The 24,058-nt window shown below is 47.2% G+C and overlaps 1 protein-coding gene across 4 annotated transcripts in view; it reads right to left on the bottom strand.

Annotated features, from left to right (window-relative positions):
* TCP11L1 (t-complex 11 like 1) overlaps nucleotides 1-24,058 on the bottom strand; it is a 310,856-nt gene that overhangs the window by 258,299 nt on the left and 28,499 nt on the right. Inside the window, exons 2-3 of one of the 4 annotated variants that reach the window (XM_075325606.1) lie at nucleotides 20,849-21,013; nucleotides 2,547-2,600 (exon numbers count right to left, since the gene is read on the bottom strand). The exons of 1 other annotated variant lie outside the window; for it this stretch is intronic. The gene's annotated coding sequence lies outside the window, so the exon portion shown is untranslated. The remainder of the gene's footprint in view (nucleotides 1-2,546; nucleotides 2,601-20,848; nucleotides 21,014-24,058) is intronic. 2 more of the 4 variants (XM_075325607.1, XM_075325605.1) reach the window with 2 other exon arrangements.

Raw genomic sequence — 24,058 nt, 5'->3', positions numbered from 1 at the left:
ATTACAAGATTTTAGGTGGCAATATTCTCCAGGAGACTAATTAGATTACTAGAACGGTTTCTTACATCCTCCATGATGTGGAAAACAAAGTCATTATTGGTGGGCTCATACACTGTTTTTCGGATACACCATTTCCTGCCCTTGCTGAACAAAAATGAACTCTGGGGTGCCAACTGTATATTTACCAAGTGTGAAATTCGTCACCAAAACATGTACACGATGGACATTATAGTTGTGATCCAATGCAGCCAACTTAGTCCGAGCGAGCACTTCATCCATATGAAAATGGGGGTTTTTTGGCCTGTGTTTTTATGTTGCTGAATGAAACATCTCCAAAAGCACCAGTATGGCAAAAGCAGGAGATCTGTGACAGGTCTTTCAAAAGATTTTCATTCAACACGATTTCCCACAGTGCATTGTGTGGAGTGCGATTAGGACTTCTCACTAGGTAAAGTGCCATAAGTGCTCTATAAATTGTCCTCTTCTCCTTCCCTTGCATGGAAATTGACAACATGATGTAACATGGATTTACACTTATCCACTAGTAGTTCTGGATTCTCCTGACAAGTTTTTGCACATCACCAAAGGTGATTTAACAATAGACACGATGACAGCTTAGAACAATTTTTTTTTTTTTTTTTTACTTGCAATTGCACTTTTGTTACCCACAGATTTGGCCAAATGCCATAAATCAAACTGATGTATGATCGAGGGGGAACTGTTCTTTTACCTGCTTCTGAATGCCCACATGTCTGTTGGTGCATAACATTTTTTATCTACAATCCATGTTCAAGTAGTCTGTATATAGAAGCTTGTGGCACCTACGCATGTTGAGTGATGAGAGACGAGATCCCAAGTTTTTGCTGCTCGAGGTGAAAACCAATAGTGTTCTTGCTTTGTACATTAAGCATAGTATAAATACAATATATAGAATTAGGGCCATGGCCCTCACACTGGCAATCTCCTGCTAAGCAGACGGTTATCGCCAATTTTCTCCAGATTGCTGCTTTGGTCCTGTTCCCAATGATATTGTATTGTAGGAAAAAGATAGTGTTTGGTTTTTATAATGAGCCACTTTACCTATGGACAGAAGCCCAAGTAAATGTAAGAACTTGGATTTTCAGAAATGATGTGCCGGAGAGAAGAATGGATTATGAAAGTTTGAGGCTTCCAACTGGCATCCTACCAATTTTTAGCTAACTCTCCCAAAGCTTTACGCAATGCTGGGAGGCACAAGTAGTATATACTGTAATGTATGAACCAACACATTTTTTTTACATTTATATTTTTGACAAGGAATTTTATTTATTAGCAAATCAAGGCAGCTCTCAAAAACTAGAAATTTCTCTCTTGGTCGAGATGTGATTGAATGGTTTGTCATGTCAATTGGTGGTAGAGTCTTCTCTTCAAGTTCAATGTTAAAGGATGAGTCATCATTGTCGTCACTTTCCAACGATGGTTCTGCATAATCTGTGGGGAGAGATGAAGATTCCATTTCATCTTTTACGAGACAGCTGCTTAGTTCTTTATTACTCGCTGCGGTCTGAATACTGACTTTCGCGTCTTCTTTCAAAAGTAACTGGAATTGTAGAATAAGGTTTTGTCTCTATCTGGGTACCCGACTCTGCGTCATTCCCAACATTTGTTCGTGTAGACAAAATATCTTCTTGGGATTCGTGTGGCAATTCTGACAAGTTGAAAAGTTCAGATGGAGTGTGCTGTTCACTGCTTATTTCCATTTTTGATGCTAGTGCACAAATCGATGGATCATATAATGAATCACATTGTATTGATTTGTTTATATAACTCATTCTCACTTGGGCTGCCTTTTGATACCGCCCCCATTTTGAATTGGTCTGAGAGCAAAAATCATTTTTGTCACTATTGAAGTATACAGACAGCAATGGAGCGAATATTTGGTATTAGTCTGTTTTTTTTTGTCCACAATATTAGCAAAATAGTGAAGAGCCTGGATTACCCTCTACTCTCTTCAGTTTGAATGGTGGCCATTCTACAGGTGTTGGGTCAGAAGGTCGAACTTCAAAAATATTTGGCAAAGCTCCTTTACACAGCTTTCTATGGCCCCCACCAAATACAGTATATAATTATGAGTTGAGAAGCATTTTGAGCAAACACGGAACCGATCGTGTTTTTTTCCAGCAAGCACCGTTTCTGCAAGTTGATCTACATTGCAAAAATCCTGTGGCATATTTCTCAGCCAATCTAAAATGGCTTCTTTATTCTTTGAAAATACATGAAGTATAACCCCTTCCTCTGTAGGCCCTTTACCAGAACGACATCCTTTAATGATACTGGAAGGCATGCTGAAAAATACAACGAATTTGGATAATTACATTATCCAATTAAAAAATTAGTAATAATAATTAAGTCTGTACTGTAGTAAAGTGTTAGTTTTTTCCACCACAAGTTGCAAATCACTAAAATGGCTAGATATATGTTCTCTTTTTGTGAACCATTAGTTATTTTCAGCGTTTATTCATTCCAATCCTGTCAGATTATAGCCTAAAATGGCATTGTCCATTTACCTTCTCTCAGTGTAGCTGTTCTCTCTTCTCAAAGATGTAGTCACCAAGCTTTGGCTGAAATAAAAACATACAATTGAAATACAAGTCAATATACCAACACATCAAACATAAATGGCTGATGAGGAAGAGGTCACTCTTCAAAAGGTTTTAGAATTTACAATTATCATTAGGATTTTGTTTTCTTCCCAATAGGAGAAATTATCACTTATAAAAAAGCTTTTTAGTTAGTTAAAATCCCAAAAGCTACCTGTACTTCTGTTTCTTTTCCTACATTCATGTTAGTGAACATAAGTGATGGGTGAACTTGCAGATATCCAAGATCGGCGGGTCCAACCGGAATAAAAAAAAAAACAAAAAAAAAAACAAAACAAAAAACACCTGGTTCGGGCTTCTAAAATGTCTTTGTGTGCGAATAATAATCTGCTTGTCTGGGCAGATAGGTTCCTGGCTAAATAAGATGGTTGACACACCCTGGCTATGAGGCGAGTGCTAGCTCAGAACAAATACACTACAACTATATTAGAAAACTAACCAGCAGCTTCAATAAGTGTGAACAGGCACCAACCAAAAAAATACAACATAACTACAAATGCATATCCAGTGGCACTCAATATAAGGATAGTTTGGCATTGCATTACTGCTAATAAAATGACATTTTTGTGTACTCACCGTAAAAAGGTCTTCCTTTGAGCCTTTCATTGGGGGACACAGACAGTGGGTATTATGGTGTCTCCAGGGGAGGCGTGACACTAGATTTGCAAAAGTGTTAGCTCCTCCCCCCACAGCATATACCCTAGCTAGGCAGGAAACTAGCTCAGTTTGGTGTAAAAGCAGTAGGAGAAGGACAACCAAAACCACAAGGGTGGGAGCTGTGTCCCCCAATGAAAGGCTCCAAGGAAGACATTTTACGGCGAGTACACAAAAAAAATGTCATTTCCTTTCTCGCCTTTTCATTGGGGGACACAGACAGTGGGACGTCCCAAAGCAGTCCCTGGGTGGGAACTGAACTATTAACAGTGTATAACATCAGACTAAGAGCTGACTAACGACTGCAACTGCAGTGAACACATCAAAACACTGTCAAAAAAAAAAAAAACGAGCAGTGGCCACTTATAAATGGGCCACTGCCGCCTGAAGGACTTGTCTTCCAAGAGCAGCATCCGAGGAGGCAAGCGTAAGCACGCTGTAGAATTTTGTAAACGTGTGCACACTGGACCAGGTAGCAGCCTTGTAAAGTTGGGCCGCCGAAGCCTGATGACGGCTAGCCCAGGAAGCACCCACTGCTCGCGTAGAGTGGGCCCGCACAGATTGAGGAGGAACAACACCTCGTGTTTTGTAAGCCTCACAGATGGCAGTCCTAATCCAATCGAGAAATCGTGGATTTAGAAGTCGGATTGCCCTTTTTGTGTCCTTGTGAGAGGACAAAAAGGGCATTGGACTTGCGCAACGGCGCTGTTCTGGAGATGTAGATCCGCAGAGCCCTGACGAGATCTAGAGTGTGAAGGGCTTTTTCAAAAAGGTTGTGGACCGGGACCGGGCAGAATGACGGCAACAATGTCCTCGTGTAAGTGGAAAGAAGATACGACCTTCGGAAGAAAGGCGGGGGAAGGCCGAAGGACCACCTTATGATGGAATATCAGGTAAGGTGAGCGACAGGAAAGGGCCGCCAGTTCGGACACTCGCCTGATAGAGGTAATGGTGACTAAAAAGGCAACCTTCCAGGACAGTGGTTGAAGAGAGATTTCTCTCAGAGGTTCGAGAACCAGATTCAGATCCCAGGGATCTAAGGGGTGGCGATAAGGAGGGACCAAATGCGCCACCCCTTAAAGAGGTACGGACCTGAGGGCGAGAAGCCAGCCGCTTCTGGAAAAATACTGACAAGGCAGAAACTTGTCCTTTAACCCCTTCACGACCTTGGACGGATCTAGCCGTCATGGTGCCCTGGTACTTAAAGACCCATGACGGATACATCCGTCATGGCGGAATCGCGGCACTATGGTCCCGGTAATAGCAATCGGTGGAATTTTCCACCATATTCTAGAAGGAGGGGACCTCTGCTTGACCTCCCGAGGCGTGGTTTCTCCACCCCGGACCTACGGTGCCTGTGACTGGCTGATTTGTGACAAATGAGCCAATCACAGGCATTGTAATGTTTCAGCTAATAAACATAGCTGAAACATTGCAATCCAGCCCTGATTGGTGTTTCTCTAGCACTGCTCATTGGCTGACCTTTGTTTCAACCCCCCCAGCTCTGATTGGAGGGATCGTCCTCGTGCTTGAACCCTCCAATCACCGTGAATCGGCTTCCGGTGAACTGCCGGTGACCGCTGACCTCAGGTTCATTACATCCGTGGAAGCTGAGGAGAGCGATCCTGCCGCCGTGATCCTCGCCGTGCCTGCCGCCGTGATCCTCGCCGTGCCTGCCGTGATCCTCGCCGTGCCTGCCGCCGTGATCCTCGCCGTGCCTGCCGCCTTGATCCTCGCCGTGCCTGCCGCCTTGATCCTCGCCGAGCCAGCCTGCGATTCTCTGTAAGTATTGCTACCCCGCCCCCCATCTACTGCTGCCCAACTCATCCACTGCTGTTCCCCCCACCCACGCACCGCCCCGCCGCTGTCCACGCTCCATCACTGACCCCGCACCACCTCTGCCCACGCTCCATCGCTGCTCCCGCACCGCTCCATCGCCGCTGCCCACGCTCCATCGCTGCTCCTCCGCTGCCCACGCTCCATCGCTGCCCAGGCTCGATCGCCGCTCCGCCGCTGCCCACGCTCCATCGTGGCCCCCGCACCGCTCAGCCGCAGCCCAGGCTCGATCGCGGCCCCCGCACCACTCAGCCGCTGCCCAGGCTCGATCGCCGCTCCGCCGCTGCCCACGCTCCATCGCGGCCCCCGCACCGCTCAGCCGCTGCCCAGGCTCGATCGCCGCTCCGCCGCTGCCCACGCTCCATCGCGGCCCCCACACTGCTCAGCCGCTGCCCAGGCTCGATCGCTGCTCCGCCGCTGCCCACGCTCCATCGCGGCCCCCGCACCGCTCAGCCGCTGCCCAGGCTCGATCGCCGCTCCGCCGCTGCCCACGCTCCATCGCGGCCCCCGCACTGCTCAGCCGCTGCCCAGGCTCGATCGCCGCTCCGCCGCTGCCTAGGCTCCATCGCGGCCCCCGCACCGCTCAGCCGCAGCCCAGGCTCGATCACCGCTCCGCTGCTGCCCCCCGCTCCAACACTGCCACCGCTCCGCCGCTGCCCCCGCACCGCTCCGCCGCTGCCCCGCTCCGTTGACTGCCTGTAATCGCAGGCCAGTGCCTGCTTCCCCTCCCCCATCCATCTCTGCTGCCGACCCCCCACCACCACCCCGCCGCTGCCCCCACACCGCTCTATCGCCGCTGCCCCTGCTCCATCGCTGCTCTGCCGCTGCCCCACTGCTGCCCCCGCTCCATCGCCGCTCCCCAGGCTCCATCGCCATTCTGCCGCTGCCCACGCTCCGCCGCTGCCCCCGCACCGCTCTGCTGCTGCCCCCGCTCCATCACTGCCACCGCTCCATCACTGCCACCGCGCCGCTGCCCCACTCCGCTGACTGCCTGTAATCGCAGGCCAGTGCCTGCTTCCCCTCCCCCATCCATCTCTGCTGCCGACCCCCTTGCTCCCTCCACCCGCCCCCAATCCACCGCTGCCCCCATGTTCTGGCTCACAATCTGCTGCCTGGATGATCTGCTCCAATCACTCCTGCTGCTGAGTGAGTAGTGATTCTAGCTTTCCCCCCCCCTTTCCCCCTTTCCCCAATCCACCCCCCCCCCTTTCCTCCATCCCCCCATCTAGCACTCATCACGCACATAATCGCTCACTGTTTTTTGGGGGGTTTTTTTGTGTGCGTTGAATAAAAAAAAATCCCAAAAGCAAGCGATTATCTACCTGGTGAGCGAGCAGCCTGCAGCCGCCGAGTCACTGATCAGTGATACACATCATTGATCAGTGTCCGTACTTTGGCCAGGACTTTTTTTTGTCCATGCCATCTCCTCCCCCCTTCCTTTTTGCGTTCTGATTGACATCAGTTTTTATGAGTTGTTTTTTTTTTTAAAGGTCAGCTCAGTGCCAACACGTAAGGGCGATGGCAGAGTCTCGCATCGCATCACCTTGCACGGCCGCCCGCTTCCCGGGCAGGAGTGTGCAGCCGTGTACAAATACATGCTGCTGCACGCTTCTTACCAAGGAGCCGGCGGCTGTGCAAGGTGATGCGATGCGAAACTCTCACACGTGTGACTCTGGGCTTAGTGTCAATTGCAGGTGCTCGTGTAAACTTTTTTTTTTTTTTTTTTTTTTAGGTCTTTTCCTGTTCATAGACACACACACACTTCTACATTTGAATAAAGTTTTTTTTGCACACATACACACACCACACATAAGATGTCCCAGTCTTCCCAATCTCGGAGGCTGTATTCAGCCAAGGAGGAATATGCCATTGTTGCCTCCGAGACTGATAGCGAAGGAGATGACCCCACATTCCTTTGTTCGGCCCAGTCCTCTTCCTCCTCCAGTGCCGAGGAACCACCAAGAAGACGTCGTAGAAAGAATCGTCCGGCGCCCAGTGGAGAAGACCCGGCGCCCAGTGGAGAAGACCCGGCGCCCAGTGGAGAAGACCCGGCGCCCAGTGTGAGTGATGCCCAGCCCAGCACTAGTGCTAGTGACCCCCAACCTAGCACTAGTGATCGGGAGTGGACCCCAGTCCCTGAAAATTTTGCACCTCGGATTCCTGATTTTACTCCCCAATCAGGAATCCAGTTTGATACTAACAACCTTAGAGAAATAGAATTTTTCAAAGTCTATTTCTCTGAAGAGTTCGTTAGTCTCATGGTGGTGCAAACAAATCTTTATGCCCAACAATTTTTGGCCGAAAAACCTCGCTCATCATATTCTAGCTGGACCCCAACGGATTCAGTAGAAATGATGAAGTACTGGGGTCTGGCTCTTCACATGGGGTTAGTGAAGAAGCCTGAACTTCGCCAATATTGGAGTGTTGATGTTTTATACAACACTCCAGTGTTTGGTATGATTATGGCCCGCAAACAGTTTGAGGCTATCCACAGATTTTTGCATTTTAGGGACAATTTGGAGTGTCTTCCCCGAGATGACCCGAATTTTGACAGACTGTTCAAAATTTGTCCGGTCATCGAACACTTTAGCAAAAAGTTTGCTGAAGTGTACGTTCCGCAGAGGGAAATTTGTGTGGATGAGTCCCTCATCCACTTCAAGGGGAGACTGAAGTTCCGCCAGTACTTGCCCAGTAAAAGGGCAAGGTACGGCATTAAACTCTACAAGCTGTGCGAGAGTACCTCAGGGTACACTCACAGCTTTAGTGTTTACGAAGGCAAGGACACGCAGATCCAACCCCCAGAATGCCCACCTACTCTGGGGGTGAGTGGGAAAATTGTGTGGAGTTTGATCCACCCACTGCTTGATAAAGGTTATCATCTGTATGTTGATAATTTCTATTCAAGCATCCCACTTTTCCAATCCCTCTCTTCCAGAGGTACCGCAGCTTGCGGTACGATCCGGAAAAACCAGAAGGGCCTCCCTGTTACGCTAATTGGGCAGCTGCTCCAAAAAGGTGAGAGCAGAGCCCAATGTAGCGACAACATGGTTGTAGTTAAGTTCAAGGACAAAAGGGATGTCCTTTTCTTAACCACAATACATGGTCCCGGCACCTCTGCAACCAATGTTCGAGGTACGTCAGCACAGGTTCACAAACCGGACTGTGGCTTGGCGTACAACAAATATATGGGAGGAGTTGATCTTTCTGATCAAGTCCTCCAACCCTATAATGCCATGCGGAAGGTTAAGGTGTGGTACAAAAAGCTGGCTGTGCACATCGTGCAGATGGCACTATACAATGCTTTCGTGCTTTCATGATGTGCAGGTCAGACCAACACCTTCCTTCAGTTCCAGGAGGTAGTAATCAAGACCATGATCTTTGGAAGAGGAGGAGAAGAAGAAGCAGCAGCAGTTCCTACTACCTCTAGAACTGAAGGTTCCAGTGTGGTACCAGGGCAACATTTTCCTGGTGAGGTACCACAAACCACCGGAAGAGGAACAACGCAGAAAAGGTGTCGGGTGTGCTATAAAAAAGGGGTGAGGCGGGAAAGCAAGTATCAATGCGATACTTGTCCCGACAAACCCGGACTTTGTATGAGTGACTGCTTCAAAGTCTATCATTCGTCCGGGTACTAAATTGATATATGCCAACCTAAAATTCCTGAGGCACACTACACGACAAAAGGCTGCTTTACACGCTGGGACATCGCTAGCGATGCAACACGCCAGATCGCACATGCGATCTCGGCAGATTGCATGCGCGATCTGGCGTGTTACAAAGCTAATGAGATCGCTAGCGATGTTGCAGCGTGTAAAGCACCCTAAGGCTATGTGCCCACGGGAGCACGTACCTTTGGATATATTCGCAGGTACGGCCGGAAATTTCCCGCAGCTGCCCGCCGGCATTCGCAGCTATTTTTAGCTGCAAGATTCCAGCGAAAAAGCTGCGGGAAACATGCGGCCATACCTGCGGATCTCCCGGCCTATATCTCCATAGCGGAGGGCCGGGGATTCCACAGGTAATTCCGCAGGAAGAATTGCCATTCAATTACGTGCGGCTGCGGGACATCCGCAGCATGTTCCGCAGCCGCATAGTGGACACAGACATTCCCCATGTCCCATAGGACATAGCACATGTTAATGGGGAGTGTCTGTACATGGTAAAACCTGCGGAATTATCTAGAAAATCCAGATAAATCCGCAGGTTTTCCACTGCAAATTCCACAGAAGCAAGCTCCCGTGGGCACATAGCCTCAAGACTGTGACCTGCCACACAATATACAAAGACTGTGACCTGATTCACACGACAAAGACGGTGACCTGACACACACTACACAACAAAGACGGTGACCTGAGGCACACTACATGACAAAGACGGCGACTTGACAAAACCTACACAAACACAAATATAAAATTGACATACCAGGTCCCTGATAAAATACATCGCTCATTCCATACGAATGCTGTGCGCCCAAACAGTGTTTTTTCGCCATATATGAAGTATCGGCTTACTCAGGACAAATTTCACAACAAATTTTAGGGTCTATTTTATCCTGTTCCCCATGTAAAAATTAAAAAATTGAGCCCAAAATAACATTTTTGTGGGAAAAAAAAAAGTACTTTTTTGTTTTTTCGGCTCAATGTGTGAAGCACATGAGGGTCATAAGTGCTCATTGCCCATCTATATTTATGCCTTGGGGGGGTCTAGTTTCCAAAATGGGGTCACATGTGGGGATTTTCCACTGTTTCGGCACATCAGAGGCTCTCCAAACGCAACATTGTGCGGCAACAATTTCATCTAATTTTCCGTTCAAAAAGTCAAATGACGTGCCTTCCCTTCGTAGCCTTGCCGTGCGCCCAAACAGTGGTTTTCCGCCACATATGAGGTATCGGTATGCTCGGATGAAATTGCACAACAAATGTTAGGGTCCATTTAATCCTGCTACCGTTGTGAAAATTCAATATTTGAGGCTAAATTTGCATTTTTGTAGCAAAAAGTAAAATGTTCATTTTTTCCTTCCACATTGCTTTAGGTCCTGTGAAACACCTGAAGGGTTAATAACCTTATTGAATGTGGTTTTGAGTAGCCTGAGGGGTGCCGTTTTTGGAATGGTTCACTTTTGGGTGTTTTCTTTCATGTAGGCCCCTCAAAATCAATTCAAATGTGATGTGGTCCCTAAAAAAAGTGGCTTTGAAAATGTTATTGTAAAAATGAGAAATTGCTTATAAACTTTGAACCCCTATAACTTCCTTATAAAAATTTTTTTTTTTCCAAAATTGTGCTGATGTAAAGTAGACATGTGGGAAATGTAATTTTTTTTGTGTCATATGTCTCGCTGGTTTACGAGCATAAAAATTAAAAGTTTGAAAATTACAAAATTTTCAAAATTTTCGCAAAATTTCCATTTTTTTCACAAAGAAACAAAAAATATTGGCATAAATTTACCATTAACATGAAGCCCAATATGTCATGAAAAAACAATCTCAGAATCACCGGGATCCGTTGAAGCGTTCCAGAGTTATAACCTCAAAGTGACAGTGGTCAAAATTGCAAAAAATGGCCTGGTCTTTAGGGTCAAAATAGGCTGGGGGCTGAAGGGGTTAAGGGTACTGAGAGCTAGACCCGAGTCCAGACCGTCTTGCAGAAAGGCAAGAACATTAGGGATTGAAAAGGTAAGGGGCGACCAATTATGACAGTCACACCAGAAAATATAGGTCTTCCAGGTCCTGTGGTAGATACTGGCGGAAGAGGGCTTCCGAGCATTAAGCATGGTATGAACTACCTTAGAAGAAAGACCTGATTTTGCTAGAATCAAGGATTCAAGCGCCACGCCGTCAAATGCAGCTGTGCTGTATTCTGGTGGAATATTGGACCTTGCGACAGAAGATCCAGGCGGTCGGGAAGACGCCAGGGAGTGTGGCCGAGCAGTTGGAGAAGCTCCGGGTACCAGGCTCTCCTGGGCCAGTCCGGGGCCATGAGGATCACCGGGATTCCCTCCGCTTTGATTTTCTTGATTACTCTCGGAATGAGAGGAAACTGAGGGAAGATGTAGGGTAGGCGAAACTGCAAACACGGAAAGACTAGAGCTTCGGAGCCGAGCGCTAGCGGGTCTCTCGACCGGGATATGAAGGGATGTATTTTGGTGTTCATCCGAGAAACCATGGAGGTCCACATCTGTGAGTCCCGAACGAAGAGTGATCTGATGGAACACTTTGTCGTGGAGGGACCATTCCCCTGCCGCTAGACCTTGCCTGCTGAGAAAGTCTGCGGCCCAGTTGTCTACCCCCAGAATATGGACAGCTGAAATAATGGGAATGTGCATCTCTGGCCAAAGAAGAATCCTGGATACTTCTTTCATCGCTGACCTGCTGCGAGTTCCTCCCTGACGGTTGATGTAAGCCACGGCATGGTCTGACTGGATCCGAACAGGGAGGCCCAATAGTAAGGGTTGAAAATTCTGAAGGGCCAAATACATGGCTCTGATCTCCAGAACATTGATGTGCAGGGAGCGCTCGGAAGGAGGCCAGCATCCGTGAACAGTGTGGTGGAGAAACACCACCCCCCAGCCTATCAGGCTGGCATCCGTCGTGACTGCTTGCCAGTGGACCGGGCGGAAGGACTTCCCTTGAGATAGGGATGAGGCTTGAGTCCACCAGACGAGGGAGCTGAGCGCAGACAGAGATGGGCGGACTGACCAGTCCAGGGAAGCTTGATTCTTGTCCCAGGAGGATAGAAGATCCAGTTGTAGAGGGCGCAGATGGAATTGGGCAAAGGACACGACTTCTATGACCGCCACCATCTTGCCTAACACTCTCATTCCATTCCGAAGGGATGTGTGACGGCGAGAGCGGAGGGATTGGGCGGCCCGGATCAGGGAAGACTCTTGTCCTCTAGAAGAAAAAAACGGGACTGAGCAGTGTCCATCAGCATACCTAAAAAGGTGATGCGCTGATGAGGAATGAGGGATGACTTGTTGAAGTTGATAAGCCACTCTAGCCTTGACAGCGTGTCTAGGTAAATCTGCACGCTTTGAGCAAACTTGGAGAGCTCAGTTTGACAAGAAGGTCATCCAAATAGGGAAGGACCTGGATGCCTTTGGGGTGTAAAATGGACATGACAGCCGCCATGACCTTTGTGAAGACCCGAGGCGCAGTGGCCAGCCCAAAGGGGAGGGCCCTGAATTGGAAATGACGGTGTCCTACAGCAAAGTGAAGGAACAGTTGATGAGAGACACATATGGGAATGTGTAAATAAGCATCTTGAACGTCTATGGAAGCTAGGAATTCTCCAGGTTCCATGGCGGCTAGCACTGCTCTCAACGATTCCATCAGGAAAGTTCGAATCTGTACAAATTTGTTCAGCCGTTTGAGGTCCAAGATAGGGCAGACAGAGCCATCTTTTTTGGGAACGACAAAAAGGTTTGAATAGAAACCTTTGCCGCGCTGTTCCAGGGGCACTGGAATGATAACATTTGCCTTCTGTAAAGAGGCTATGGCCTGAAATAAGGCCTGGCTTTGCGTTTTGGACTTTGGAAGACGAGAACGCAGAAACCTTTTGGCCGGCAGGGAATGAAAATAGATCTTGTAACCTGAGGTGACGATTTCTCGAACCCAAGCATCGTGAGTGTGGTCTAGCCAGATATCCCGAAAAAGCAGAAGCAGCCCTCCAACAGGAGTCGGATCTGAGGGATACCTGGCGTCATGTTGAGGGGGCCTGTACAGAGCGAGGTCCTTTGGGTTAGGTTGCTTGGAGTGGGAACGCCAAGAAGAGCCCCTTGAGGGACCGGATCCTCGATCTGAGCGTTGGGACGATCCTTGGGCTGATGGTTTTTGGGGGGCAGGCCGAAAGGACTGCCTGGGCCAAGGAGATTTTTTAAAATTCCTGGATACAGGCCGCTTTTGAGGTAGAATGGTACTTTTACCACCCGTCGTCTCAGATATGAGTTTGTCCAGGGATACTCCAAACAGACGCAGGCCATGGAAGGGAAGTGTGGACAGGGATTTCTTGGAGGCACTGTCCGCATTCCATATTTTTAGACAAAAGGACTCTGCGGGCAAAGACAGCATTGGCCGCCGATAGGGCTGACAAACTAGCTGCATCTAGGGAGCCGTGAAGAAAATAATTAGAGGCTAGAGAGAACAAATCAAGGATCTCAAAAGCCGCCGGGGAAATATTACAAGAGCGAAGCATCCTGCGTAGGTTCTTGCTCCACACCCACATAGCTCTCGCGACCCATGTTAAGGCAAACAGGGGGCGAAGAGAGAAGCCCGAAGCCTGGAAAATAGATTTGACCGCAGCATCAACTGCGCGGTCTGACGAGTCCTTGAGAGACACGTTGTCTGAAACAGACATGACCGTGTGTTTAGCCAGTCTGGATACTGGCGGATCCACAACGGGGGGTACTGACTAGGGCTTAACCATTTCAGAGAAAAAGGGATAAGCGAATAAAGAGAAGGGTTTTTTATTAAACCTTCTATCAGGGTGATCCCACCGTTTAGATATAATTTGCCGAAAAACCGGATCCTGAGCAAAGGATTTAGGAGGCTTCTTGGCCCGTTTGATTGCCGACTGAGAAGTCGGGTCAGGAGGCTGATCAGAAATCGACAGACTGATTGACAGCCGAAATTAGTGAGTCTTCTATATGCCTAGACTCAGAAAGGACATCTGAATCAGAGTCAGAGTCTTGAGAATCGTGACTACTAAAGGTCACGGAACCTCGGTCAGACTGACCATCGTCCGAGTCGGAAGAGGCGTAGAGGTTGCAATGGCGCCTTTTGGAAACAGCCTTTATACGTTCTGGGGAAGAGGGACCAGACGAAGCAGGCGGGCTCCTCTGAGGGAGCTGGGCCGGGGGAAGGCTGTGGGAGCCGGAGGACGGCTGGGATATCTGAGCGGCAAGGTCATCTAACCTTTTAGACATTAGAAGCCCATACAGGCATTACGTCATCAGACGGGGGTGCTGCCTGGCCGGTGGCCGGAGCAGAATCCAGAGACTGCACAGCATCCTGGTCCGGCAACGGGGTCTGTTGTGACACGGTAGTAGGGGCATCGCAGCCCCGGCATAGTGGATAGCTTCGGTCATTAGAAAACGAGCGTCCACAGGTGGTACAAGCATAGTACAGGTCCGTAGAGGACGCCTGGGAAGCTTTATCACCCTTGCGGTTACGCATGTCAGCAACAGAGTCCTACAGCCCAATATAGGGATATGCCGCTGTTATATGAGTGAGGAGCCACTAGCAGTATTTTAAAGTGACTGCAGGCTGGCAGACTCATGTGTATAGCTGCAATATATATACCACCTCCATATAAGTGCACCAAACTAAGGGAGATAAGGGAGTTCTCTGAGAAGGGGGGAGTAATCCCTTTTTTACTGGTGGGGGACTTCAATAATGTGATAGACCTGTACTGGGATAGGAGTAGTAGACCTCCAGGTATCCAGGATAGTTGTATGACTTCGTTTGGCACTCTTATTGGGGAACTTGGAATGGTGGATGCCTGGCGAGTGAGGAATGGGAGGGTATCCTGCTTCTCTTGTTATTCGGCTTCACATAACACTCTGTCCCGCATTGACATGGCTCTAGCTAGTGATCTGATGGATGCAATGATAAGCGACGTGCAATATCTGACAAGAGTGATTTCAGATCATAGCCCAATTCTAGTATCCATACGACGGGGGACCCTGACAGGGGGAAGGAGGGGAGAGTGGAAGCTTCATCCAGCATGGATCCGTCATATTAATATGGGGAATATAGAACGGGATCTTGGGGATTTCTTTATCCACAACGAGGGTAGCACTGGTCCGCTGGTGGTATGGGATGCGATGAAGGCATACCTCAGGGGGTTCCTGTTCAGGGATATCTGTAAACGTAAAACACAGACGAGGCAGGATGAGAAAGATAGCCTGGAGGCCTTCGATAAGGCAGAGCTGGAAGCAATCCGGAGTACTACTACGGACGCGAAGCAAAATCTTAGGCAGGCGCATGAACAGGTTAATAAGATGCTTTTGGAGAAGGCGGTAAGGAAGCAGGCATTCCAAAAATTGCATTTTTATGAGGAGGGGGAAAAAGTTGGTCATCTATTATCGGTCATAGCTGCAGCTCAAAGGAGTAGTTCATTTGTGCATGGTATGGACACGGTGGAGGGGACACAGGTCACTGAGGTTGAGGAGATCCTTGGGGTCTTTAAAGATTTCTATCGCACGCTATATTCTTCTATTGGAGAGATGAGGGTGGAAGAGGTGGACTCATTTCTTGAGCGAGGTGAGCTTCCGGTGTTGTCTGTGGCGGATAGAGAAACTGGAGTCACCTATTACTATTGATGAACTGGAGGGCGCTCTGCATGGCATGAGCAATGACAAGGCACCGGGAGCAGACGGGCTACCAGTTGAAATTTATAACCAGTTAGAAGAAATCCTATTACCCAAACTATTGAAAGTCTTTGAGGTGGCGGAGGGGGGAGGGTGTATTGCCTGAATCTATGAGAGAAGCAATAATAGTAGTAATTCCTAAGGAGGATAAAAATCCGAGGCTTCCAGACTCATATAGACCCATCTCGTTATTAACAGCGGACGTGAAGCTTCTGGCTAAGGTGTTGTCAAACCGGCTGACTGGAGTTATATCTAACCTAATCCATATGGACCAATCAGGGTTCATGGCCAATAGGTCAACAGCTGCTAATATCAGGAGATTGTACCTTAATCTACAGTTGCCGCCTGACAACCCTGGCCGGAGGGTGATCGCTTCGCTAGATGCCCAGAAAGCGTTCGATAGTGTTGAGTGGGGGTATCTGTGGAAAGTGTTGCAGCATATGGGTTTTGGCCCAAGGTTTGTAAAGTGGGTGCAGCTGTTGTATAATAGGCCTACTGCTAAAGTTAGAGTTCACGGTATGACCTCCTCAGCGTTTGAGTTGCACCGGGGAACGAGGCAGGGCTGCCCACTATCGCCGCTCCTATTTGCTATTGCAATAGAGCCTCTGGCGGCGGCCATTAGGAAAACAAAGGAGATCCATGGATTTAAGTATGGGCATTAAGAGGAGAAAATAGCTCTTTATGCTGACGATTTATTACTTTTCTTGGGGGATCCATCAGCCTCATTGGATCATGCCATGCAGATAATAGAGAAATTTGGAGAAGTTTCGGGACTGACCATTAATTGGTCTAAATCGAGCCTCTTTAAAGTGGATGGGGAAGTAGCCTGGACAAATGAGGATACTGGGGCTAACAAATTGAAGAATGTGGACGAATTTAAATATCTAGGTATCCAGATATCTCTGCCAGTAGAAAAATACATACAGGTGAACTTATGGCCTCTCCTTAAAAAATTGAGAGCCAAGGTGGATGCCTGGAACAAGCTACATTTGTCAGTTGTTGGAAGGGTTAATTTGCTAAAGATGGTAGTAATGCCTAAACTCCTATACATACTGCACAATGCCCCTGTTTGTATTTCAAGGAAAAGATTTAAAGGGATAAACTCGCTGTTTAGGGACCTGGTGTGGGGTAAAAAGCAGCCTAGGGTGCGATTAGAGACTTTACAAAGGCCGAAGGATGAGGGGGGGTCTAGCAATCCCAAATCCGGAATTGTATTATATAGCGGCGCAATGTCAACACCTCAGGGGTTGGTCTGATCGAGAGAAAGATGGGGGCATTAAAGAAGTACTGGAATACATAGTGGGTAGAAGTCCATTGGTAATGGGACTAGAGGATGGTGCGGTGGGGCTCCTGGGTAGAACATCTCCTACAAATGGCACTTATAAATAAGACCTGGGATAGGCTGAAAAGGGTGAGAGGGGTGACCCGGTTAACTAAGTTTACACCTATCTGGGATAATAGTAATCTCCCGGAGATTCAGAAAATGGGGAATATTGAGGAGTGGAGACGCAAGGGTGTGATATACATGCATCAGATATTGGACGGAGGAATTGTGAAGTCGTTCCCGCAGTTACAGAGTGAGTTTCAGTTACCGGCGTCCGGCTGGCTCCACTACAGACAATTAAAACATGCGATTGCAGCCCAAGCGGCTAAACAAAGTGTGGCCATACAGACTGACCTGGTACTGGAGTATGTGTGTAAGGGCAGAGGAAGCACTAAAGGGATCATTTCTGGCACGTATAAAGATATACTACATACCTTTCTTTTAGACTACCCAATTAAAACTAAATCTAAATGGGAGGAGGAAGTTGGGCCGATAACGGAGGAGGTGTGGGAGAGTATCTTAGAGTATATCCCTAAACTTTCCATGAGCGAACCAGCCAGACTGTCTCACCTATACGTGATTCACCGGGTATATAGGTCTCCTTTACTGATGTTTAAAATGGGGTTGAAAAGGAATTCGGAGTGTCCAAGGTGTCAGGGATCTGACGCAGGTATTTTTCACATGATGTGGTCTTGTCCGAGACTGGTCTCCTTTTGGACTCAGGTTATCCACAAGATAGGAAGAACATATGGGTGTGTCCTCCCCAGGGAACCAGTGATATGCCTATTGGGATATGTTGAGGAGCTTGGGGTGGAAAATACTATGAAAATTGTCATTGCTAGGCTGCTATATGCGGCAAGAAAGCTAATCGCCAGATCCTGGATTAAAAAAGACCCCCCGACCAGGGGAGAGTACATTAAAAGGGTGAAATGTATTCTTCAGCTGGAACGGGGAGTGTATGAAAGAAGGGGGAATGTTAAAATGTTTGAGAAGCTATGGTCTCCTTGGCTGCAATGCGAATAAGACGAGTGATGGACCAATAAACTGGTCTGGGACGGGGATAGCCGTCTGAGACCTCTGATGTGTATGTTTTGTTTTATTTGTGTTACTAGTTGTTCCTCTTGCACAACGGGATGGTTGCTATACTACAGTTGAAGGGTATCCTAAGTGTGTACTAAATGGGATGTAGTATCGGGGAGAAGTGTTGCTGCCGGGGTGGGGGAGGGGGGCGGGAGGGGGAGTTAAAGGGGTAATAGATGTGATAAATTTAATTTGGATGCCAATTTGTTATTCTGTTGTATGTATTCTGTTTTAATAAAAAAGTATCTGATTTAAAAAAAAAAAAAAAAAAAAAGTGACTGCAGGCAGAGCCAGTATATACACCGCTAGTAGCTGATATACACCGCTAGTCAGCAGGCACACACCGCTAGAGACAGCGATATACCGCTGAGCAGAGCAGCATATAGTGCTGCAGAAGTGCAGAGCCAAGTCTGCTCCCCACGTGGAAAATTGCGTCGTGTGTTCCTGGCAGCATGGAGGAGAGAGACGGCCCCCGGAGGCTGATTGGCTGTCACGCTTAGTCCTAGCCCTGAGACCAAATCGGAAAGGAGCTGCTCCTGAGTGAAGGAGCGGCTTCCAGAGCAGTGAGGGGGCATTGCTAGAATGCAGGCCGAAGCCGGGGGCTAAATTAACGATGCTCCCCAGGATCACGGCCTGCATCGCCCCACCGGCGCCTTTCCAGGCGGCGGTTTGGCTGCAGGGGACAGATGACTCGTCGTCTCCCTACCTACTCCAGGCTCCGTTTGAAGACGCGTCTGTGATGGATGCGGGGATCTCAGGGACACATCTTCGGCTCAAGGCTGAAGCAGGTCCTCGGCTCTGCTCACAGCCCTCTGGAGCTACCTTGGTGTGAGGTGCTTCCAGGGAGCCTGGAGGGGTACGCAGACCCGACCACTGGGGCGCGAGGGAAGACTGACGGCTTGTGCACGCCAGGTTTCCTCTGCCCGTACACGGGGGGAACGGGGGTGTCAAGGCACCCTGGTATTGCCCCTATCAAAAATAGAATGAATAAGAAAAAGAAAACAAAATAAAAAGTAAAAATAAGCTGGCCTGAGGAACCTCTGGTGGAGCTCAGTCCAGACATGTCAGCCTTCCTGCTGACACTAGAAAAAAAAATGAGCTAGTTTACTGCCTAGCTTGAGTATATGCTGTGGGGGGAGGAGCTAACACTTTTGCAAATCTAGTGTCACGCCTCCCCTGGAGACACCATACTACCCACTGTCTGTGTCCCCCAATGAAAAGGCGAGAAAGGAATACATACCTAATATTAATAAAAGGACATAGGCAATGCATTGAACTATCCTTATATTATTGAGTGCCACTGGATAATGATTTTGTAGGTTTTTTTCGGTTGGCGTTGTTCACACTTATTGAAGTTGCTGGTTAGTTTTCTGATATAATAGTGCATTTTTTTTGACCAAGCACTCCGCCCCATAGCCAGGGTCTGTACACCATCTTATTTAGCTAGGGACCTATCTGCCCAGACATGCAAATTTTTAATCACACAGAGGCATTTACAGTTAGGTTCTCAATACAAATGAGATAGTCTTGTTGAGGTTATCGGGCTCACATGGCTTGGCCAAATACATAAACTAAGAATCTCTCTCTTTACAAATATTTCTAAAGCAGTAATACAGTGCCTAATTCCTTTGATTCATATTCAGATTAGCTATATATTTATTCCCTTTTTTCTAGTATTCTTATTGGAAGCCAAACCCTATCATGAGGAAGAAAGTTAATTTCCTCCCGGCAGCGGGGTTCTAACTGTGGGCGCCAGACAGGTTCAAAATGCTATTAACATGCAGATTAAAAAGGGAAATCTGTCAGCAAGTTTTTGCTATCTAATCTGAAGGCAGCATGAGGTAGGGGCTGAGACACCGATTTCAGCAATGTCACTTATTAGGTTATGTGCTGCTGTTTCAGTACAATGAATATTTTATCAGCAAAAGTTCATCACTGCTGGACTAGCTGCCTCATGGCACCTGGTCCAACCATTCCCCGCTCCTCTGGTAAGCCGCTTACTGTCACTATACAATGTACACACAAAGCTGTGATGTGGGCAGAGCTAGCTAAGGCTATGTGCGCACACTGCGGATTTGTTTCCTCAGCAAAAAATGCCCCTTCTGGCAGGAGAAAAAAAAAAACAACACACCAGAAACGCATGCGGTTATGCTGTGTTTTTGGTGCAGATTTACCGCGTTTGTGCCTGCGGTTTTGTCCCTGCGGGTTTTTTTTTTGTTTGTTTTTTTTTTTAACATGGTCAAATGGCAAAACACAGGGAAAAACGCAGAAAAAAAAAAAGTGACCTACTTTTTGCTGCAGAAATTCTGCAGCAAAACCTGTAAGGAAAAAAAAAATGCCATGTGCACACAGCATTTTGGATTTCTCATAGACTTCGTTGGGGAAAGGACAGCATGAACAAAAAACTGCACCAATGCTGCAGCAAAAACCACAGCAACTCTGCAGTGTGCGCACAAGGCCTTACAGAGACAGGATCATCTATGGTCTTTCTTTGCTACATGGTTTCCAAGCGAGATTCGTGCTAGTATTGGAAGCAGGAATATAAAGAAGGGGGTATAAAGGTGAGCTGACACTATTTTGGGTTTTGTTTTTTTAACATGTTCCTTTGGCGCCAAAGTTTTAATTTTCAAATAGGGCAATAGGAGAAAATGGATAATACAAATTTTTACACAATTTGAGTTTGCCAATTTCCCATGTGACGGACGGACAGATTTCAATGGGTGGAAAATGCATCCAAAACGCAAAAAAGAAGTGACAAGTTGCTTTTTAGAATGCAGCGTTTTGTTAAATTTCAGCATCCAAAACGCTGCGTTCTAAAACGCAACATGCGGATGGAATTTGCACAAGTCACATACACTTTGCTGGGGACGCAGAACGCATGCGTTTAGGCTTCAGTGCAAAACGCAGCGTAAACGCATGAAAAATGCACACGAGCGCACACAGCCATACCCCAGTCTCTGCTTGGGAGCTCTGCAACTCCTTCAAGGTCACCTTTGGTCTCTGTGCTGCCTCTCTGATTAATGCCCTCCTTGCCCAGACTGAGAGTTTTGCCTCTCTTGGCAGGTTTGTTGTGGTACCATGTTCTTTCATTTGAGGATAATAATGGAAATCTCGCTGTGAAAAGAAAAAAAAAACAAAAAACAAAAAAAACACAACACTGTGGCGCTATCTGACCATAATAGGTAGTTGTACACTTTTAGCGGCGAGTGAAGAATTTTGCACTCACCTGGAGTAATATATACAGGAAAATCAAAAAGCTATTCCAGGAAGCTGGTTGAATTGAGTGCTGCTTCAATATGCTGCAGGAAAATGCGTCACAGGCGAAATGCTCCAGGAAAATAGATTGGTAATAGTCCTTCCCGTCTCCAATGGCAATGAAGTAGTGGGATAAGGGGTTTTCATATTAATCCCCTTTATCCCAGTACTACATTGCTAATTGAGACAGATTGGAGATGTCATTACCGATCTAATTTTCAGGAACATGTGATAATAATGGATTTGATTGTGCTCCAGGAGGTATCAGACATTGGGATATTTTTTTTTTTTTTTTTAGAACCAAACCTTCACTTGTTCTTCTCAACAACTTTGTCTCTGACTTGTTTGTGGATCTTCTCCATCTTCGTGGTGTCTCTTGCTTAAAAAGGGAACCAACCACCAGATTTTTGCACTGTAAAGTAGAGGCAGTGCCATAATGGCACTAGGATGATGAGTAGAATGATACCTTGAGATAAGAAATACGAGGCTTGATTGCAGAATAATCCTTGTTCAAACCTTCAGAAATTATGTAATTTGTGCACACGCTTGAGCAGCGTGGTGGGACTTTGTGGGTTGGGTATTCTGTAATTATTCCTGCTCTTTAAAATTTCACACTGCAGACGCCATTACCGCTGTGTGTGGATTGCTATTGTGACGCTGTCTTCAGTAAAATGGCGCTGAAATCAGAGCATGCACGTACCGCGATCTCTTGCACCATTTTATTGAAGACACTGGAGACTGCAGCAGAGGCGTATGTGCAGATTTATTTTTTTCTTTATCCGCGCTTGTGCTGCCACATGGTCAAAGCTGTCTCCACAGTGTGGTCAGTAAAATGGTGCCACAGATCACGGTAAGCACATACGCTGACTACGGCGCCATTTTCCATTCACAATAGCAATGGGCATGCGCCGCCAACAGTGATAATGGCGGGGGCACAAAATTTAAATAAAAAATGAGGCAAGGAAGAAGGAATCATTACAGAGGACCCGACCCACAAAGTCCTGTCCCGATGCTGAAGCCACTGCACCAACGATGTCATTTCTGAAGGTTTGAACAAACAATTTGCAATCAAGCCTAGGAGTTTTTATCTAAATGTATCATTTTAATTAGTATCCTGGCACCATTATGGCACGGTCTCTAGTTTACAGGGCACAAACCTGCTGGTTGGTTCCCTAATGGTGTTTCAACCTCTGTGGCCTTTCAGAAAAGGTGTGTATATACCAGGGCTGTGGAGTCGGTAAGCCAAACCTTCGACTCAGACTCCTCAATTTCCCTTGCAGCACCGACTCAGACTCCCACATATCTTGCTTATAGTGAAGTGAAAAATTTATTGTAGTACAATGTGAACATCAGACATTTAATCATTATGATATAATAATCAAGATATTTAGATAAAATTTATATAATATATATATATACACACATACAACTTTAGAACACAAACTGTAATAAATTGTAAATATGTACCGTATTTTTCGCTTTATAAGACGCACTTTTGCTCCCCCAAATTTTGGGGGAAAGTAGGGGGTGCGTCTTATAATCCGAACATACGGGGGGGTGTATATATATATATATATATATATATATATATATATATATATATATATATATATATATATATATATATATATTATATATATATATATATATATAGCTGAATGGAGGATACCGGGCACTGCTGATCCCTGTATGGCTAGTAAAACTGTGCTTTCATGCTGATAAAGACCTGGGTGCGTGTCCCGAAGTGAAGGCGATACAGAATCCACAATGTAGAGATGAATAGGTCGCACTCCAAAGGTCAAATAAAGGAAATCTGTTTATTCCACGATCACATCAAGGTACAGGTAGTGAGGGAGGATGAGGGTGTGCCACGTCGGACGACGGCGGCCGTTTCGCAAGTGAACTTGCTTCTACGGGTCCAGTGCCCGTAGAAGCAAGTTCACTTGCGAAACGGCCGCCGTCGTCCGACGTGGCACACCCTCATCCTCCCTCACTACCTGTACCTTGATGTGATCGTGGAATAAACAGATTTCCTTTATTTGACCTTTGGATATATATATATATATATATATATACACATGCATACATACATACAGAGTCCAGTGGAGGTGCGGGCAGCTCTGGAGCGGTGCTGGGGACTGCTTGGGGCTGGGAGCGGCAGCGTTTGATCTCCTACTCCCGCTCATATAATATGCACAGCCGCTGTCCATCAGAAGCGTGGTGCTGAAACTGCATCACGCTGATGGGCTGGGGGAGCTGTGCATATTATCTGCCTGTGCTTACCTTTGATTGCACAGGATCCCCCCTCCCCCTGTGTTAGATATGGCCTCCGTGCTGCCCATAGTAAAATAATAAACTCTTTACTCACCTCCTTCTGCCCGGATTCCCTCCTGCTGCTGTGATTAGGCACACAGATATCTCTCTCTGCTGTCCCGATCACATGACCTGCACTAGAACTAGGAAGTGCAGGAGACAGAAGGAGTTCAACACCGAGGAGGGACACACGAGACAGGACAGCGCTGCAGAAGGTAAGGAGTTTATTATACTAAAAGCAGCAACATGGGGGCGATATGTAACAGAGGGTGATGTGTGCCTGCCACAGTGGCCCTGTCTGCCTGCCACAGTGGCCCTGTCTGCCTGCCACAGTGACCCTGTCTGCCTGCCACAGTGGCCCTGTCTGCCTGCCACAGTGGCCCTGTCTGCCTGCCATAGAGGATGTGTGCCAGCCATAGGGGAAATGTGGCATCACTGGGGGACGTGTTCAATATAAAGGTGGCCATATCCAGATTAAGGGGGCTAATTTTAGGCTGAGGGGGCTATGAGGGACATATACCCTATATTATTTGTTAGACGGACACTGGCATTATAAGACGGACCCCATTTATTAAAAAATTCTCTATTCCT

Source organism: Anomaloglossus baeobatrachus, chromosome 10 (assembly GCF_048569485.1).
Source record: "Anomaloglossus baeobatrachus isolate aAnoBae1 chromosome 10, aAnoBae1.hap1, whole genome shotgun sequence".
NCBI lineage: Eukaryota > Metazoa > Chordata > Amphibia > Anura > Aromobatidae > Anomaloglossus > Anomaloglossus baeobatrachus.
The sequence above is the reverse complement of the archived record's forward strand: the minus strand, read 5'-3'. Positions and strand labels throughout refer to the sequence as shown.